Here is a 586-nt window from a genome sequence, read left to right as displayed (position 1 = left end):
GTGATGCCTCCAGACGATTAGCCATGCAGTGACAGCGCATCGGACCATTTTCCAGAGAGGATTAAAAGTAGCCATTGACGATGGTGATGTCCTTACATAAAGCCAGCCATGGAAAGGAGTAAGACTGATTGGATGAAGACAACAGGAAAGCAGAGGTTCAGAGGAACGAATGCATCTCTATACGCTTATCTGAAATTCTCACCAATGATTTACATAAGTATTTCTATCCTTAGTTTATTATTTATTTTCGAAAACTCCATAACTATTTTATATCCGCCTGACTGAGATTTACAAGATGACCATAGCTTGCTTCATACCAACAATCTCCGTGGGATCGACCCTTACTCACGTAAGGTTTATTACTTGGACGACCCAGTGCACTTGCTGGTAGTTGTATCGAAGTTGTGAATGAAAAACAATTTATTAAGACGTGCGTACATAGTTTTTGGCGCCGTTGCCTGAGATCACAATTTCGTGCACCACTGTCCTATCATCTGTAGTTGCAGCTCTTTTTGTGCTCCTTGGCTTTCCAAATATTGTCGAGATAGGCCATCAATGGCTTCCTGCAATTGGTGCATATCCAAGG

Source organism: Arachis hypogaea, chromosome 11 (assembly GCF_003086295.3).
Source record: "Arachis hypogaea cultivar Tifrunner chromosome 11, arahy.Tifrunner.gnm2.J5K5, whole genome shotgun sequence".
Taxonomy (NCBI): Eukaryota; Viridiplantae; Streptophyta; class Magnoliopsida; order Fabales; family Fabaceae; genus Arachis; species Arachis hypogaea.
This window is presented reverse-complemented; position numbering follows the sequence as displayed.